This window comes from Bison bison, unplaced genomic scaffold (genome assembly GCF_000754665.1).
Source record: "Bison bison bison isolate TAMUID 2011002044 unplaced genomic scaffold, Bison_UMD1.0 scf7180017864167, whole genome shotgun sequence".
NCBI lineage: Eukaryota > Metazoa > Chordata > Mammalia > Artiodactyla > Bovidae > Bison > Bison bison.
In genome coordinates this window covers 2579746-2598704 of record NW_011494739.1, presented here as the reverse complement: position 1 = coordinate 2598704, position 18959 = coordinate 2579746, and the positions used below count along the sequence as shown (strand labels likewise).

General features: G+C 41.5%; 1 long non-coding RNA gene across 1 annotated transcript; it reads right to left on the bottom strand.

The window, feature by feature from the left end:
- Nucleotides 1-898: 898 nt before the first annotated feature.
- LOC104989939 lies at nucleotides 899-8825 on the bottom strand. Its single transcript, XR_825440.1, has 3 exons — nucleotides 8523-8825; nucleotides 3622-3907; nucleotides 899-1732 (listed from the first exon to the last, which is right to left on the bottom strand). It is a non-coding gene; the product is annotated as an uncharacterized LOC104989939 (long non-coding RNA).
- Nucleotides 8826-18959: the final 10134 nt, after the last annotated feature.

The following is an 18959-nucleotide window of genomic DNA, read 5'->3' as shown; positions in this document are numbered from 1 at the left end:
CGGGGCGGCAGAAGTGGGCGGGGTTAATGGTCGGGCCACAGGGAGTGCATGAGGCAAAGGACTGGGTAGGGGAGGGAACCCCGGACCGGGGCGGGGATGGAGCGGCAGGGCGTGCAGTTTTCCACCTGGGGCTTGCTCGTGGAGCTCACTGCTCAGGCACCTGGCCCCTACAGAATAATTGTGTTAGGTGGTAATGTCTAACCCCTCTGCCTGGCCTCTGAACGTCACTAGAATGGAGTTTTCCACTTATGAGCGAGGGGCTCCCTGGAGAAGTTATTTAATCTCTTTAATTTCAGTTTCTCTCACCTGTAAATTGGAAATGATAATGAAAGTACCTGTGCCATGGGATATTGTAAGAGATGAGTGAGATGAAGCATGTAAAGAGCCTGCTGCTGCTAAGTCACGTCAGTCGTGTCCGACTCTTTGTGACCCCGAAGACGGCACCCAACAGGCTCCTCTGTCCCTGGGATTCTCTAGGCAAGAATACTAGAGTGGGCTGCCATTTCCTTCTCCAATGCACGAAAGAGAAAAGTGAAAGTGAAGTCACTCAGTCATGTCCGACTCTTAGTGACCCCATGGACTGCAGCCTACCAGGCTCCTCCGTCCATGGGATTTTCCAGGCAAGAGCACTGGAGTGGGGTGCCATTGCCTTCTCCGTGTAAAGAGCCTAACAATCATAAATGCTCAGTAAATATTCAGTTCAGTTCAGTCGCTCAGTCGTGTCCTACTCTTTGCGACCCCATGGACTGCAGCAAGCCAGGCCTCCCTGTCCATCACCAACTCCTGGAGTTTACTGAAACTCCTGCCCATTGAGTCGATGATGCCATCCAACTATCTCATCCTCTGTCCTCCCCTTCTCCTCCCGCCTTCAATCTTTCCCAGCATCAGGGTCTTTTCCAACGAGTCAGTTCTTTGCATCAGATGGCCAAAGTATTGGAGTTTAAGCTTCAGCATCAGTCCTTCCAATGAACATTCAGGACTGATTTCTTTTAGGATGGACTGGTTGGATCTCCTTGCAGTCCGAGGGATTCTCAAGAGTCTACTCCAATATCACAGTTCAAAAGAATCAATTCTTCAGCGCTCAGCTTTCTTTATAGTCTGTTGAGTCCGGCTCCACAAGCAGGGTTTCCGAAAGTGTGATGCGGGCGGGAGAATGAGAAACAAGACACAAGAGTTCAGTGAAAGGCGAGGATCAGGGGACCAACACCGCTCCCAGGTGAAGGTGCCGAAACTGAATCCGTGCCAGCTTTGCTATACTCTCAGCCGCGAAGGAAGGGATGTGCAGGGGCTTAAGCAATAACTCATGTGGCCTTCAGGGCAAAGAACAAAGTGATCATTAACCTTTCGGTAAACAAGAAACAGTAATCAATAACAAATCAGTAACTAAGACTAATATTCTTATCTGTAGATTTCCTCCAGATACGAAAAACATATGACTCTGAGAGGCCAGTTGGGAAACAGTCTGGGGTTGGTTTCCCGTCCCCAGGATCATATCTTGTTTTCAAGATTATGACCTGTTCCCTCTGGACTTGTTCCAAGAGTCCCATGCCTTAAAGCATCCAGTTTATCAATAATTATAATTTCCTTCTGTGGCCCTCACCGGGGTCTGCTTTTCTTCTATTCTTCCTGTCTCCTACATCTCCCCCTTTTTGATTTTCCACATGATGAGAAATGGTGAGAAATGCTAGTTGCTGTTGTTGGCTTAGTTGTCTCTTGATTGTTCTTCTCCAGTCTGCAGAAACACAAACACATAATTAATAGCATTCCCATAACCAGAGCAATTCCATATCCAAATGTTTTGATCTATTTTAAGGGATTAAGAGAAGAAAGATTGTCAGCAACTTATCAAGAAAATCTGATCCAGTAATTACATCGAGATGTTTATTAAAAGCTTTTAATATATCTTGTTGTAAGTCTTGAATATCTACAGAAATATTACCTTGGTTCAATAGATGTTGTTTAACTTTATCCCAATTGAATTGTGTCTTATTATATTTGTAAGCTGTTACACAAAAGGAAGTATAGTTCCAATCACATTTTAGTCTCATCTGTTTTTGTAAACTGACCGGTTGATCTCCTAATAAAATAACAGATTGTTGAAGGTTGGCCACTTGGAGGCCAACTCTCCATCAGTTTTTTGTTGAGTGGTCCAAAGGACGTCGGCATCCTAAGCCATTCTTGTATAAAATGAACTGTTTGTATAGACTGGTGAAGAGCCACTCCAGCTATGGCTACCGTAGTGGTAATAGCTATCTATAGTGCCTACTGCTGCTGCTGCTGCTAAGTTGCTTCAGTTGTGTCCGACTCTGTGCGACCCCATGGACTGCAGCCAACCAGGCTTCTCCGTCCATGGGATTCTCCAGGAAAGGACACTGGAGTCGGTTGCCATTTCCTTCTCTAATGCATGAAAGTGGAAAGTGAAAGTGAAGTCACTCAGTCATGTCCAACTCTTAGCGACCCCATGGACTGCAGCCTTCCAGGCTCCTCCGTCCATGGGATTTTCTAGGCAACAGTACTGGAGTGGGGTGCCATTGCCTTCTCCTCTATAGTGCCTAAGATGGCAGCAATTAGCAATCCCAGAAAATATTTAATATGTTTAAGATTTTACAATATTCCTTCAATAGCATATAATGTAGGGCTTTCTTGCCAAGGTCATTGTAAATCAACTTGAACCCATATGCCAGTTCTGGTTTTAAGAATATAAATACTTTGCCAACTTTCATTAAAAGGAATGGTGTTACTTATACATGTATAAAATGAACAATTAAGACATGTTATTAATCCCAAATTGGGATCATATTTTGCTGGTCCAGTCATAAAAACAAAAGGAATTCTTACACAAGTTTGAATAGTGTGGGTAGAGTTTTTTGTAAAGTTAAAGGTAGCTTTTGGGTAATTTAAAATATATTCAGTGTATCCTCCATTCCAAGCGATTAGTTTTTTTCTAAGCCATGGGTATGTTCCATATTTCATTATGAATAGGGTAATGATCTAAACGAGGCATGGAGGGGCAAATCCTGCCCCATGCCATATGAGGGATTGACTACCATAAGTAATAAGGGCCTTATTTTTATATACCCATGGGGAAGACACTTTAGATTCTTTAAGTTTAGGGGTTCCTCGGGGTCCCCAATTGATAATGGAGCTTTCTGTAACATTTAATAATAAGTGACCTTCTGATCCCTTACATAATTTCCATTGTATCCAATTTTCAATACCATGGCTAATTTCAGCAATACAATCATGAAGGTCAGGTGGATTCATCATGCTGGAAGTTTCCTCCTTTTCTAAAAAAGTAAGAGCAGTTAAGAGAAAGAAGGAAGTCTTACTATCATTTGATTCTTTGATGACTGACAGCCATTTTTGATATCCTGTTTTAAGACAAATACTTCCAAAACCAATACAAATAGCAGTGGCATTGGAGCCAACAGTATAATTTACCAACTGACAACCTTCTTCTTCCTTTTTAGTAGGAAGATTTTGATCATATGGTCCGGGGAGCCAGGCAGAATCATTTACGAATAAAGGGACTGGTGAATCTTCCAGAGTCACAGGTCTCAGCGGGGGAGGATTAGGTATGTAAGTCCAATAGTGATGACTATCTATAGCTTGTGTACTTACCGCCATGGTCAGCAAAGTGACCATAGCCAAGAACAGGTTGTCTGGTGTTTCTGGCAGTCTTCTTCTATGTACCATCTTCTCTGCCTCTAGAGATAGTTTCTCTATCTGTCCCCAAGTTGGCAAAGGTGCTTCTTGGGTTATTTTTGATAGAGATAGTCCAGGATTAAGGATCAGCAGTGACATGGCTCCAAGCCGGGGGGTCAAACAGTGGGTCTATATCAAAGTAGGTCCTCTTCTTTCCAGGGCCGGATTTTTCATTTTGGGATCCACCGATGTTCAACTTCTTCTGTTAAAATAAGAGCATAACCTCATCCTTGTTTAAGTAAAATCCCCTTTTCCAACTCTTATTGTCTTTCCGTAAGACTTGTTGAGTTTGTTGTAAGGTTACTTTTTTAGAAAGCAAATCATTAGCAGTTTGATTATTTGTCCAATTTTTTATGTTTAGGGAGTCCCATGTGAGCAAAGCTTGTTTGAAGTGAGAGACCCACTGATTTGCAGTTTGTCCTGTATGATGTGATGTACATATTCCAAAATAAGTGTCAATAGACCCATGGACTACTCCAGCATTGCCAAATGTGTTACATCAGTTTGCCAAATATCATTGGGAAATAATCCCTGTGGGTTAACACCTTCAGGCAATGTCGGAGTAGAATTAACTTGTTGACAGGAAGGACAATGAGATACAATATCTTTAGCTTGTTGACAAGTCAACTGAAATTTATGTTATAGTCCTTTAACTTTTAAGTGTGTTAGTTCGTGAAATTGTGATGAGAAAGAAATGAAATGAGTTTAGTGTCAGTAGTATTGTTTCCTTCTGCTAAAGCTCCTGGAAGTTGTGAATGTGATCGAATATGAGTAATATAAAAAGGATTGTTTCTATAAAAAATAGCATTTGGTAATTGATTAAACAGTTGAATAATAGGCAGATTAGAGTTAGGTATTGTTACAGTCTCGATTACAGAAGTAACCTTGACAGCATATTGTGAATCAGAAACAATGTTAACAGGTTCTTTAATATCCAATAATACAGTGTAAATAGCTTCTAACTCAGCCTGTTGTATAGAAGGATATTTGGATTGCCAAATCTTCAGTAGGACCAAAATAACCTGTTTTGAGGTCCTTATCTGCATCAGTAAAATAGGTGACAGCATTGTGAATAGGCTCTATTTTTCTTATTTTAGGGAGAATGTATTTTAAGAAAATTGATTAACTTAGAAGAAGGGTAGTGGCAATCAATGTCACCAGTAAATCAGAAAGAGCAATTTGCCATTCAATATTTTGAATATATAAATGTTCAATTTGTGTTTTAGAAAATGGTACTATTATAGTCTTTGGATCGTAACCCGACAATTGTTGATTACGAGTTCTCATGTTAAATATTAACTTGTTAACCACATCAACATAAGTAGTCAATAAACTTAGTTTGTTTATGATGCAAAAAGACCCATTCAATTATAGCTTCTGTTTGCCAGATTATTCCTGTGGGAGAATATGGAGTGGGCATAATTAAGGCTGTTATAGGCTGATTTAATTCTACCCTAGTCAAATGTTGACTTTGAATTGCCTGATTAATTTGTTGTATTTCTATTTTGGCTTCATGGGTTAGAGACCGAGGACTTTTTAATTCATTATCTCCTCGTAATATATTAAATAGATTTTTAAAGGCATAATTAGGAATATGTAAGGTTGGACGAAGGCAGTTAATATCACTTAATAATTTTTGAAAATTATTTAAAGGTTTTAATTGATCAATTTGAATCTGTGTTTTTTTGTGGAGATAGTGTTTCTATTTAATGTATAACCCAAATAATGATAAGGAGCTTCAATTTGAACTTTATCTGCTGTAATAATTAATCCATACAATTCTAAAATCTTTTGGGTTTCTAAGAATATTTGTTGAAGAATTTTCTTATCAAAGTATGCTAATAAAATATCATCCATATAATGAATAATATAGGCTTGTGGATATTTTTCTCTAATTAAACATAAAGGCTCATTTATAAGGTGTTGACACAAGGTGGCGCTGTTCATCATTCCTTGTGGCAAAACAGTCCAGTGATATCGCTGACTAGGGCCTTTATTATTAATATTGGGAATAGTAAAAGCAAAATTTTGGAGCATAATTATGATTTAATGGGATAGTGAAAAAACAATCTTTTAGATCAGCGATAATAATTTTCCATCACTTTGGAATCATAGCGGGAGAAGGGAGTCCAGGTTGTAATACTCTCATGGGTTCCATAACAGCATTGATTTTTCTTAAATCTGTAAGCATTCTCCATTTACCTGATTTCTTTTTAATCAGAGACCGGTGAGTTCCAAGGGCTAGTAGTTTCTACTATATGTCCTAATTTTAATTGTTCTTCTACTAGCGTTTGTAAGGCTTCGATTTTTTCTTTTGATAAAGGCCACAGTTCCACCCATATAGGTTTATCTGAAAGCCATTTTATTTTTAATGCAGTCTTTGGAACAGTGGCCCCTAGGCTAAATTTTGAGGAGTACTAGGGTGAAGTCCCATATTAGTCATAATTTGTTTTGTCTGAGACATTATGGGAGGTATTGTAACATAAGCTCCCTATTGCATAAGTAAATCACGGCCCATAAGTTAATAGGAATATCAGTGACCAATGGTTGAAGCCTAACAGTTTGTTGATCGGGCCCCTGGCAACACACAGGGCATGCACTCTGAGCTATATTGCTCATTGTTCCTATTCCAGTAATAATTGTAAGAACTTGTTGTAACTGCCAGGATTGAGGCCAGTGTTTAGAGGCAATGATAGAAACATCTGCCCCTGTGTCCACAAGTCCAGGGAATTGCCTTCCCATAATTTTTATTTCTAATTTTGGTCTTTCATCTGTAACAAAAATTTGCCAAAATACTTGTTTTCCTGTACTTCCAAATTCCCCTATTCTCTTTTTAGGAGAATTTAATTTTATATAAGGTAATAATAACAATTGAGCAATTTGATCTCCCTTAGATATTTGATAGGGAACATCGGGTTGTAGCATTGTAAGTATTTCTCCTTCAAAATCTTCATCTATTATTCCTATCTGAACTTCGACCCCCTTTAAAGTGAGATGGCTTCTTCTTATTATTAAACCAACAGTATTTTTAGGGAGGGGTCCCCAGATGTCAGTTGGTATTTTATATATTCCCATACAGGGCATTACTACTAAATTTTCTAAGGCTGGTATGTCTAATGCTGTGCTCCCTGATGTTGCGGGGAGTAAGTCATGAACTGATTGTTTTCTTGAGGTTGAGCTGGGAAGGCAAAGGGAACTGTGTTCCAAGTGCCTGCACTGTTTTTCGGGCCCTGAGCCAGGCTCCAATTCCCGTTTCCTGACAAGGGAGTCCCGTCTTTATGAAATTTTGACCTACATTGATTTGCCCAGTGATTTCCCTTATGGCATTTTGGGCATAATCCTGGAGTCTTGATATCATTTTTTATCTCTTTAAAATTTCCTCCTTTACAGTCTTTTTTAATGTGTCCTAATTTTCCACATTGGTGGCATCTCATATCCGTCTTTTTATTAGCCTTAGACAATGCTTGAGCCAGGAGTTGCATTTTATATGGTTCTGACCCAATATCCTGGCAAACTTTAAGATATTCTTCTAGAGGGGCACCCTGTGCTTTGAGAGGCTGAATCGCCTTTTTGCATTCTGAGTTAGCATTGTCATAAGCAAGAACTTGCATCAGCAAATCTCTCAAACCAGGCTGTGAGACTGTTTTGTTCAAATTTTGATGTAGCCTGGTGATAAAATCTACAAAAGGTTCCCCATTTGATTGTTTAATTTGGGTAAACGAAACCGAGGCTTGTCGGGGTGGATTTATTCTCTCCCAGGCTTTTAAACATATCATTCTCACTTGAGTAAGTAATTGATCATTAAATTATAACTGAGCTTGGATGCCAAAATTTCCTCTGCTACCCATTAATTGACCAAGCGATATAGTAACTGGCCGGTTGGCAGTCGCATTTCTGTGAGCTTGTTGATTTGCCTCATCTTGCCACCGGGTCCTAAATTGTAAAAATTCTGAGGTGGATAGGCAAGTTCTGGCTATCACTTCCCAATCACAAGGAATTAACCGGTCAACTTGTGAAAGTCCCTGAATTAGTCCCATGGTATAAGGAGAATTAGTTCCATATTGGGTACATGCCTGTTTTATCTCCCTTATAGTTTTAAATGGTATGGCTGTTATAATCGTAATGCATTCCTCCTTGTGGGAATTGAGGATATGGTGGGATTTGAGTTACAGCCACGGGGAGAACTAAAGCGTCTTTATCCCCCTGCATACGAACCCCTTTTTGTAAAGGCATCATTTTACTAGGCACGGTTATCTGTGGTTTAAAAGCAAATCCATCATCCCAAGGGGTTTCAGGATTGAAAGGGGGAGGCTCAACCAGAGGTGCAGTCGGACGAGCGAGCAAGATCTGTTCTTGACTTCTGTCATTCTTTTGGCTCTTATTTTTCGTTTTTGTTGATTGCTTCTCTTCCTCATCACCAATGTTATCATATAAATTCATTTCTTCCATTTGTTCTTGTAATTGTTCTGTAGAATCCCCTGAATCCGAGCCTTTGGATTGCAGTGGTCCCTAAAGCTGTGCTAAGAAGATTCCCTACTGACCATACAGACAAAGGAATCTTTTCCCCCGCGTGGGAAGGCACAGCGCAGGCAACGCGTAACTTCTTGCCATTCCTCATACCTCAAAAGTCCCTCTGTCTGGAGCTAGCCAGTAGCAATATTTTTCAGTGGCATAAAACAATTCTTTAAAAGAGGATTGAGATATCTCAACCTCCGAACTTTTTAACAAAGTTTTTAACACTTGCATACAGTCACTATGCTTAGAAGGATTTTGCCCCATTGTTACCCTGATTGACAAATCCGCAGGCGTGTGCTTACCAAGGTTCGTTCCTCGTCTGAGCTGGCCGGATTTCCCTGAGTTCTCCGCCGCCAGGAGCGTAGCCTCGAGGCTGGTTTCACTTGCAGTTCCCTGTTCAGTCCAGCTCGACAAACAGGGTTTCCGAAAGCGAAAGCGGGATACAGCGGCGGAGAATGAGAAACAAGACACAAGAGTTCAGTGAAAGGCGAGGATCAGGGGACCAACACCGCTCCCAGGTGAAGGTGCCGAAACTGAATCCGTGCCGGCTTTGCTATACTCTCAGCCGTGAAGGAAGGAACGTGCAGGGGCTTAAGCAATAACTCATGTGGCCTTCAGGGCAAAGAACAAAGTGATCATTAACCTTTCGGTAAACAAGAAACAGTAATCAGTAACAAATCAGTAACTAAGACTAATATTCTTATCTATAGATTTCCTCCAGATACGGAAAAACATGTAACTCTGAGAGGCCAGTTGGGAAACAGTCTGGGGTTGGTTTTCTGCCCCCAGGATCATATCTTATTTTCAAGATTATGAACTGTTCCCTCTGGACTTGTTCCAAGAGTCCCACGCCTTAAAGCATCCAATTTATCAATAATTATAAATTCTGTGGCCCTCACCTGGGCCTGCTTTTCTTCTGTTCTTCCTGTCTCCTACAATAGTCCAACTCTCACATCCATACATGACTACTGGAAAAACCATAGCTTTGACTACACGGACCTTTGTTGGCAAAGTAATATCTCTGCTTTGTAATATGCTGTCTAGGTTGGTTATAACTTTTCTTCCAAGGAGCAAGCATCTTTTAATTTCATGGCTGCAGTCACCATCTGCAGTGATTTTGGAGCCCAGAAAAATAAAATCTGACTGTTTCCACTGTTTCCCCACTTATTTCCCATAAAGCGATGGGACCAGATGCCATGATCTTCGTTTTCTGAATGTTGAGTTTTAAGCCGACTTTTTCACTCTCCTCTTTCACTTTCATCAAGAGGTTCTTTAGTTCTTTGCTTTCTGCGATAGGGGTGGTGTCATCTGCATATCTGAGGTTATTGATATTTCTCCCGGCAATCTTGATTCCAGCTTATGCTTCTTCCAGTCCAGCATTTCTCATGAATATTAGGCATCATTATTATTGCTAAAGAGATCATTCACACTGACCTGTGCTTTAGGGACAGCAAACATTTTCCTACTTGGAATATTACAGCTTTCAATAACTAAAGCCAACTGCTACAAAGTAAGAAAAATAAAAGAGCATAAGGATCCAAGGCTGGTTTCCTCCTTTGAATTTCCATAGGAAATACTGATAAATCTTGGAATAACAATAGCATTCAGTATATAGGTTATTTAAGGTCCCAGGTTCCTTGCTGATGGGTTGTCTCATTTACTCTTCAAACAACCTCAGTTTAGTTCAGTTGCTCAGTCATGTCCAACTCTTTGTGACCCCGTGGACTGCAGCGTGCCAGGCCTCCGTGTCCATCACCAACTCACGGAGTTTACTCAAAACTCCTGGCCATTGAGTTGGTGATGCCATCTCATCTTCTGTCATCCCCTTCTCCCCCCTTCAATCTTCCCCAGCATCAGGGTCTTTTCAAATGAGTCAGTTCTTCACATCAGGTGGCCAAAGTATTGGAGTTTCAGCTTCAACATCAGTCCTTCCAATGAACATTCAGGACTGATTTCCTTTAGGATGGACTGGTTGGATCTCCTTGCAGTCCAAAGGACTCTCAGGAGTCTTCTCCAACACCACAGTTCAAAAACGTTAATTCTTCCGCTCTCAGCTTTCTTTCTAGTCCAACTCTAACATCCATACATGACTACTGGAAAAACCATAGCTTTGACTAAATGGACCTTTGCCGGCAAAGTAATGTCTCTGCTTTTTAACGTGCCATCTAGGTTGGTCATGATTTTTCTTCCAAGGAGCAAGCGTCTTTTAATTTCATGGCTGCAGTCACCATCTGCAGTGATGTTGGAGCCCCCCAAAATAAAGTTTGTCACTATTTCTACTGTTTCCCCATCTATTTGCCATAAAGTGATGGGACCAGATGCCATGATCTTAGTTTTCTGAATGTTGAGTTTTAAGCCAAATTTTTCACTCTCCTCTTTCACTTTCATCAAGAGGTTCTTTAGTTCTTCTTTGCTTTCTGCCATAAGGGTAGTCATATGCATATCTGAGGTTATTGATATTTCTCCCGGCAATCTTGATCCCAGCTTGTGCTTCATCCAGCCCAGCATTTCTCATGATGTACTCTGCATATAAGTTAAATAAGCAGGGTGACAATATACAGCCTTGACATACTCCTTTCCTGATATGGAACCAGTCTGTTGTTCCATGTCCAGTTCTAACTGTTGCTTCTTGACCTGCATACAGATTTCTCAGGAGGCAGGTCAGCTGGTCTGGTATTCCCATCTCTAAGAATTTTCCAGTTTGTTGGGATCCATACAGTCAAAGGCTTTGGTATGGTCAATAAAGCAGAAATAGATGTTTTTCTGGAACTCTCTTGCTTTTTCGATGATCCAACGGAAGTTGGCAATTTGATCTCTGGTTCCTCTGCCTTTTCTAAATCCAGCTTGAACATCTGGAAGTTCACAGTTCACATACTGTTGAAGCCTCACTTGGAGAATTTTGAGCGTTACTTTGCTGGCATGTGAAAGTGAAAGTCACTCAGTCGTGTCCGACTCTTTGTAACCCCATGGACTATATAGTCCATGGAATTCTCCAGGCTAGATAATTGGAGTAGGTAGCCTTTCCCTTCTCTAGGGGATCTTCTCAACTCAGGGATCAAACCCAGGTCTCCCACATTGCAGGCAGATTCTCTACCACCTGAGCCCAAGGCAAATTAGCGTGTGAGGTGAGTGCAACTGTGCTGTAGTTTGAGCATTCTTTGGCATTGCCTTTCTTTGTGATTCGAATGAAAACTGACCCTTTCCATTCCTGTGGCCACTGTTAAGTTTTCCAAATTTGCTGGCATATTGAGTACAGCACTTTGATAGCACCATCTTTTAGGATTTGAAATAGCTCAACTGGAATTCCATCACCTCCACTAGCTTTGGTCGTAGCTATGCTTCCTAAGGCCTAGTTGACTTTGCATTCCAGGATGTCTGTCTGGCTCTAGGTGAGTGATCACACCATCATGATTATCTGGGTCAGGAAGATCTTTTTTGTATAGTTCTTCTGTGTATTCTTGCCACCTCTTGTTAATATCTTCTGCTTCTGTTAGGTCCATACCATTTCTGTCCTTTATTGTGCTCATCTTTGCGTGAAAATTTCCCTTGGTATCTCTAATTTTCTTGTAGCGATCTCTAGTCTTTCCCATTCTATTGTTTTCCTCTATTTCTTTGCATTGATCACTGAGGAAGGCTTTCTTATCTCTCCTTGCTATTCTTTGGAACTCTGCATTCAGATGCGTATATCTTTCCTTTTCTCCTTTGCCTTTCCCTTCTCTCTTTTCATAGCTATTTGTAAGGCCTCCTCAGACAACCATTTTGCCTTTTTGCATTTCCTTTTCTTGGGGATGGTCTTGATCACTGCCTCCTGTATAATATCATGAATCTCCATCCATAGTTCTTCAGGCACTCTATCAGATATAATCCCTTAAATTTATTTGTCATTTCCACTGTATAATTGTAAGGGATTTTGATTTAGGTCATACCTGAATGGTCTAGTGGTTTTCCCTACTTTCTTCAATTTCAGTCTGAATTTGACAGTAAGGAGTTCATGATCTGAGCCACAGTCAGCTCCCGGTCTTGTTTTTGCTGACTGTGTAGAGCTTCTCCATCTTTGGTTGCAAAGAATATGATCAATCTGATTTCAGTATTGACCATCTAGTGACGTCCATGTGTAGAGTCTTCTCTTGTGTTGCTGGGAGAAAGTGTTTGCTATGACCAGTACATTCTCTTGGAAAAACTCTATTAGCCTTTGCCCTGCTTCATTTTGTACTACAAGGCCAAATTTGCCTGTTACTCCAGGTATTTATTGACTTCCTACTTTTGCATTCCAGTCCCCTGTGATGAAAAGGACATTTTTTGGGGGTGTTAGTTCTAAAAGGTCTTGTAGATCTTCATAGAAGTGTTCAACTTCAGCTTCTTTGGCATTACTGGTCAGGGCATAGACTTGGATTACTGTGATATTGAATGGTTTGCCTTGAAAACGAACAGAGATCATTCTGTCGTTTTTGAGATTGCATCCAAGTACTGTATTTCAGACTCTTTTGTTGACTATGAGGGCTACTCCATTTCTTCTAAGGGATTCTTACCCACAGTAGTAGATATAATGGTTATCTGAGTTAAATTCAGCCATTCTAGTCCATTTTAGTTCACTGATTCCTAAAATATTGATGTTCACTCTGGTCATCTCCTGTTTGACCACTTCCAGTTTACCTTGATTCATGGACCTAACATTCCATGTTCCTATGCAATATTGTTCTTTACAGCATCGGACTTTACTTCCATCACCAGTCACATCCACAACTGGGTCTTGTTTTTGCTTTGGCTGCATCTCTTCATTCTTCCTGAGTTATTTCTCCACTGTTCTCCAGTAGCATGTTGGGCACCTACTGACATGGGGAGTTCATCTTTCAGTGACTTATCTTTTTGCCTTTTCATACTGTTCATGGGGTTCTCAAGGCAAGAATACTGAAGTGGTTTGCCATTGCCTTCTCCAGTAGACCACGTTTTGTCAGAACTCTCCACCATGACCTGTCCTTTTTGGGTGGCCCTACATAGCTTGGCTCATAGTTTCATTGAATTAGATAAGGGTGGGGTCCATGTGATCAGATTGGTTAGTTTTCTGTGTTTGTGGTTTTCAGTCTGTCTGTCCTCTGATGGAGAAGGATAAGAGGCTTATGGAAGCTTCCTGATGGGAGAGACTGACTGAGGGGTAATCTGGGTCCTGTTCTGATGGGCGGGGCCATGCTCAGTAAATCTTTAATCCAATTTTCTCTTGAAGGGTGGAGCTGTGTTCCATCCCTGTTATTTGACTTGAGCTCAAACTATGGTGGAGGTAACGAAGATAATCAGTGACCTCCTTCTAAAGGTCCCATGCAAGCACTGCTACACTCAGTCCCCCCAACCCTGCAGCAGGCCACTGCTGAGCCACGCCTCTGCTGGAGACTCCTGGACACTCGTGGCAAGTCTGAGTCAGTCTCTTGTGGAGTCACTGCTCCTTTCTCCTGGGTCCTGGTGTGTACAAGGTTTTGTTTGTACCCTCCAAGAGTCTGTTTCCCCAGTCCTGTGTAAGTTCTGGCAGCTCTATGGTGGGATTAATGGTGACCTCCTCCAACAGGGCTTATGCCATACCCAGGTCTACTGCACCCAGAGCCCCTGCCCCTGCAGCAGGCCACTGCTGACCCATACCTCCTCAAGAGACACTCACAGTTCTGTCTCAATCTCTGTGGGGTCTCTGGGTCCTGGTGTACACAAGGTGTTTGAGCCCTCTAAGCATCTCTGGCAGGTATGGAGTTTGATTCTAAATGTGATTTCGCTCCTCTTACCATCTTGCTGGGGCTTCTCCTTTGCCCTTGGATGTGGGGTATCACAAGGTAGTTAATAATTCCCCTCCTATTGTGATGAGGAAGTGGCCCGGAGAGGAGAAGCCATGGGTACAGGGTCACATATTTGGGAATGGTTTCACTCCCTTTTTCCCACCTCAGGGAACTGCGTCACAGTGACCACTCAGGCAGACCTCTGGGAGATGTCCTTGATGCTAACTTCTTAATATCAATCCATAATCAAGCCCATCTGGAGAAGGCAATGGCACCCCACTCCACTACTCTTGTCTGGAAAATCCCATGGATGGAGGAGCCTGGTAGGCTGCAGTCCATGGGGTCGCTAAGAGTCAGACATGACTGAACAGCTTCACTTTCGCTTTTCACTTCCACGCATTGGAGAAGGAAATGGCAACCCACTCCAGTGTTCTTGCCTGGAGAATCCCAGGGATGGGGAAGCCTGGTGGGCTGCCATCTCTGGGGTCGCACAGAGTCGGACACGACTGAAGCGACTTAGCAGCAGCAGCAGCAGCAGCAATCAAGCCCATCACTTTACCTTCAAATAGGACTTTATTCATTTCTCACTGTCTCTACCCTCTCTACCACTTCCCTACTAGAGAAGCTGTAACAGCTTCCTCAGCAATCTCCCTCATGTCACTTGCCTCCCTTGAGCCCATTGCCCACACTGCAACCAGAGCGGTCTCCCCTTATAAAGCTCTTTAAGTCTTCCTGTTGCTCTTAGAATAAAACCAAACACCTTCCTGACAACTACAGGGTCCTGCATAGCTTCCCCCTTACTTATTATTCTTTCATGTTCTATGAGTTGATTTATCCTGACCACAGTGAATCTTCAGTTTCAGGGTCCTTGCTTGCCTGGGCCCCTCCAAGGTCCTGGGAGAACATAGCAATATGTTCAGCAGGGTATATGTTTTTATAAACATTGCAGAAGTAAGGTATTTAACTATAATCCTTTAAGATCATTGTCTTTCAACTCTCCCTCTGTCATAATATATTGTTCAATGCAGTACTGGAAGGATACAGCTAAGACAGAGTTGAGTTAGGTGTACATTACTTTAGATTCAGATGTGTTATGGACTGAATGTTGTGTCCCCCGAAATTCATATGTTGAAATCCTAATCTCCAATGTGATAGTATTTAGAGATGGGGCACTTGGGAGATAATTAGGTCATGAGGGCTCCATGTTGATGGGTTAGTAATGTGGGATTAGTTCCCTTATAAAGGAAACCTTTCAACCTTTCTGCCACGTGAGGACACAATGAGAAGACAGCTGTCTATGGAATAGGAAACAGGATCTCACCAGACACTAAGTCTGCTGGCAACTCGATCCTGGACTTCCCAGCCTCCAGAACTGAGAGAAACAAATGTTTGTTGTTTAGCCACCCGGTCTGTGGTGGTTTGTTGTAGTGGCCCAAACAGACGAAGACAAGAACCGTTTATGTGGTTCGCAGTCCCTTTCATCTACAGGTGTGCCATTGCTGTCCATCCCAGGGCAGAAATGGCTTCCAGGAATACTGCTATTGTCCACTGTGCTGACTCGCCCTGCACTGTGACAGGAAGGCGCAGGGCCACAGGTTATGGTAGTGCCCAGCATCAGGGGTGTGTACAAAATGGGTGGGGAAGAGATTTGAAACACACAGTACCAGAGCTAGTCTATAGAAAAGTCTGTTGATCATCAGATGTATTAAACTATATGCAGAGGATTTGGTTCCTAGCAAAGCCCGGTTAGGAAATGGCAACCCACTCTAGGAGTCACTTGCCTCCCTTGGGCCCATTTAAGATTGTCTTTCAACTTTCCCTCTGTCATAATATACTGTGCCTGGGGAATTCCATGCACAGAGGAGCCCAGTGCGGGTCCCAAAGAGTCGGACATGACTGAGCAGACACACACGCATGCAAAGTCTGGGCAGTGTATCTGGCAGTGCAGCTTGTACAATTATAAATGTCCTGCATGTTTTTTCCTCCTTTCTAATAGAAATTGAATGAACTAAAAGATATCAAAGTCCTACGTTTGTAGGGATATGGAGAACTGTAAACAGCAAGCATAATATATCTATGAGGGAATTTGAGTGTTTTATGATCTCATAGTGTTGGGTTATGCCTCACTTAGCATTTCTGTCCTAGCAGTGTCTTACAAATAAGTGACCTGTAGATCATAACAAAAGTGGTAGAGTAGGCCTTCCATATCCACAGGTTCTGTATCTGTGGATTCAATCAACCTCAGCGAAATATTTGAAAAAAAAAATTCCAGAAATTTCCAAAAGCCAACAGCCATACAGTGACAACTATTTACCTAGCATTTACATTGTGTTAGATGTTATAAGTAATCTAGAGATTATTTAAAATATGGGGGTGTGTGAGTAGGTTATATGCAAATACTATATCCTTTTACATAAAGGACCTGAGCATCTGTGGATTTTGGTATCTGCAGGGGAATAATTGTCCTGCAGATTGTTGTTCTTTAGTCACTAAGTGAAAGTGAAAGTGAAGTCGCTCAGTCGTGTCCAACTCTTTGCGACCCCATGGACTGTAGCCTACCAGGCTCCTCTGTCCATGGGATTTTCCAGGCAGTAGTACTGGAGTGGATTGCCATTTCCTTCCCCAAGTCTCTAACTCGTGTCCAGCTCTTTTGCGACCCCATGGACTGTACCTACTGGGCTCCTCTGTCCATGGGATTTCCCAGTGGGTTGCTATTTCCCCACAGATACCAAAGAGTAACTGTAATTCATTAAGAGGAATAGATACATTTCATATCAAAGTAATGAATAGACTTGATTGTGATAATCTAATTAATTAAAAGAAGAGGATTATAGGACTTCCCTAGTGGTACAGTGGATAGCAACCTGCCTCTGCCAATGCAGGGGAAACGGGCTCAATCCCTGTCTGGGAAGATCCCACATGCCGAGAAAGCAACTAGGCCCATGCACCACAATGACTGAGCCCACATACTGCAACTATTGAAGCTCACATGCCTAAAACCTGTGCTCCACAATAAGAGAAACCACTGCAATGAGAAGCCTGAGCACAGCAACAAACAGTAGCCCCTGCTTGCCACAACTAGAGAAAGCCTGAGCACAGCAACGAAGACCCAGTGCAACCAATTACAAAAAAAGTGAATTCTATAAATACATTGGGGGAAAGATTCAAATTTCTCATGAAATTTGACATGAAATACTGACATGGATGAAGATAATGTGGAATTCATACTATGCTACCACATGGGGATGCTGACAATAAAACTAGTTAATGGACTGTCAACTCAAAAAGTATTTAAGCTTAGACACTATATAAAAGGACTTATGTCTGTGTTTCCATTGCTGCCTTACAAATGGCAATACTATCTTTCTAGATTCCATACACATGCGTTAATATGCGGTATTTGACTCTCTTTCAGACTTACTTCACTCTCTGCAGTAGGTTCTAGGTTCATCTACCTCATTTGGACTGACTCAAATGCATTCATTTTTATATCTGCAGGGCAGCAGTGGAGACTTAGACATAGAGAACAGATTTATGGACATAGTGTGGGAAGGAGAGGGCGAGACAAATTGCAAGAATAGCATGAAAACATATACATGCCATGTGTAAAATAGCCATTGGGAATTTGCCGTGTGACACATGGAGCTTAACCCATGTTCCTGACAACCTAGAGAGGTGGAATGGGGTGGGAGATGGGAGGGAGGTTCAAGAGGGAGGGGACATACGTATGCACATGTGCATGCTAAGCTGCTTCAGTCATGTCCAGCTCTTTGCAACCCTTATGGACTGTAGCCTGCCAGGCTTCTCCCTCCATGGGATTCTCTAGGCAAGAACACTGGAGTGGGTTGCCATACACTCTTCCAGGGGATCTTCCTGACCCAGGGATCGACCTGCATCTCTTACTTGTCTCCTGCATTGGCAGGCAGGCTCTTTACCACTAGTGCCACCTGGGGAAGCCCCGACATATGTATACCTGTGGCTGATTCATGTTGATGTATGGCAGAAACCAGCACAATATTGTAAAGCAATTATCCTCCAATAAAAAAAATTTTAAAGAGTTATAGCTCATGTATTAATGTTAAAGAAATTTAGAATTTTTTCAAATTTGACAATAATCCTAAGAACTTACATAGCATTAAACTTTACAACTTAGAGAAACTTGTTTAAACTACCCACCAAAAAAGTCAATCTTATAAAGACTGAATTATTGTCTTTATTTATAGAAATAAATCATTATCTTATGGCAATATGGTCAAAGAATATATAGAAAAAAGTTACAGAGCTATATCATGGCAGCTAATTCATAAAAATATTATGCTGTATTTCCAGAGTTTATGATTTTATCATTTGTGTCAGTTTTTAAAATTTCATCATTTGCTGTTATTTCTTCCATAGTTATAAAAGAAAAATTCCCCTCTTTAATGTACTGCTGCACTTATGACTTTTTATTCTTTTTCTTTACTCAAAGAATATCCTAAATTTTATAAGCTTCAGGGCACGTAAAACCTATCTCTGTCCCTACCCAGATCTGTGTTCTTGCTCCCTGTGTGGTAGCCATATATTAAATCCTTTCTATGCCCATTTCTTGGGAAAGTGCCTGGCACACCAGAAAACTACTTGTAGATAAATGAATGAAATTGGAATGCAAAAATGTCGACTACAGGAAAGCATGAATTTTATCCATTTAGTTTTTTTTTTTTTTATTCTGACATCCAGAACAGCATCTGACACATAGCAGATGCACCATAAATATTTTTCTATTTTTTAAAAAATTATTTATTTATTAAAAAATATTTCTTATTTATTTGGCTGTGCTGGGTCACAGCTGTGACACTTGGGATCTTCAGTTGTGGCATGTGGGATCTAGATCCCTGACCAGGGATTGAACCCAGGCCCCCTGCATTGGGAGTGCTAAGTCTTAGCCACTGGACCACCAGGGAAATCCCTTCAATTTACTTACTTTTAATTGAAGGATAATTGCTT